We start from the raw sequence: 1,319 nt of genomic DNA, 5'->3' as shown, positions 1-1,319 counted from the left end.
ATTTTTCTCAGCTGCACATGGGTCATTTTCTAAAATAGACCACATACTGGTCCATAGGTCATGCTTAAGTATATGCAAGAAAACAGAAATTATCCCATGAAAATAGATCATTATAAACTACACTTCAACATTCAGAATAAGGGCTCTGAGAGAGACCCTTTGTTTGTCCTCTCCTTGCCCACATGCCTTCACACCACTCTTCGGGACCCTGCTTTCTCTGTAGAGAGGCGCACCCCTGCCCTTCACACTATCTTAGCCCCTAGGGAAGGCAGGCAAATACCTGAAGTAACAGACTCTGGGGGTGGCCACATGCTGGCTGTACCACTGCTCTGAAGGGCATTCACTGTGGAAGGCAGTATTCTCTACAGGGCTTAACACTAGTGCTTCGCTATATGAATTGGGGGGACAGTGGGAGCCAGGGTGAGATGAGATGACAAAGATTCAATGTGCAGCAGCCTAAGCAATTGTATGAAGGTGGGGGTGTCATTGAGTGGGAGTCCATTAAAAGGCATTAATCTATAGCTGAGTATAATGGTGCACACTTGTAATTCCAGCGATGTGTGAGGCTGAGGCAGGAGGATTGAGTTTGAGCCTAGCCAGGATACATCAGTGATTTAGCAAAGCTCTGAGAAATAATAAAATAAAATAACATACAAAAACAGCCAGAATGTGGGTTCAATCCCTGATTCCACAATGAAGAGAGGGAGGAAGGGGGAGAGAGAGAGGCAGAGACAGAGAGAGACAGAGAGAGACAGAGAGAGAGAGACAGAGAGAGACAGAGAGAGACAGAGAGAGAGACAGAGAGAGAGAGACAAAGAGAAAGAGACAGAGAGAAAGACAAAGAGGGAAAGGGAGAGACAGACAGAGAGAGACAGAGAAAGAGAAAGAGGGAGAGAGAGAGGAAGGGAGAGAGAGAGGGAGAGAAAGAGAAGGGGAGAGAGAGAGGCAGAGAGAGAGGGAGGAAGAGAGACAAAGACAGACAGAGAGGGGGAGAGAGAGAGGGAGAGGGAGGGAGGAAGGGAGGGAGAGAGTTTTATATTTCATAAAATCAAAAGTTTTATTTCTCAATTGCTATATTTTGGGAGAGAAGCCCTCAAATGGAAATACTTAGTATGTAGTTGAAAATAAAAGTCTGGACTTTATAAGAAATACCAATCTGGACCTGAAGATACAAATTTAAGAAACCGTAAGCCTATAAGTGTGAGTGGTGAAAGAATGATTGAGCAAAGGCGTACAAAAGTATTGCTGAGTGGTGGATGCAAAAGAAATGCAAAACTCTCAGGATCTGTGCACTTTTTAGGGTGCAAGAGATAGCTCGG

Source organism: Octodon degus, unplaced genomic scaffold (genome assembly GCF_000260255.1).
Source record: "Octodon degus isolate 3935 unplaced genomic scaffold, OctDeg1.0 scaffold00160, whole genome shotgun sequence".
Lineage (NCBI taxonomy): Eukaryota > Metazoa > Chordata > Mammalia > Rodentia > Octodontidae > Octodon > Octodon degus.
The sequence above is the reverse complement of the archived record's forward strand: the minus strand, read 5'-3'. Positions refer to the sequence as shown.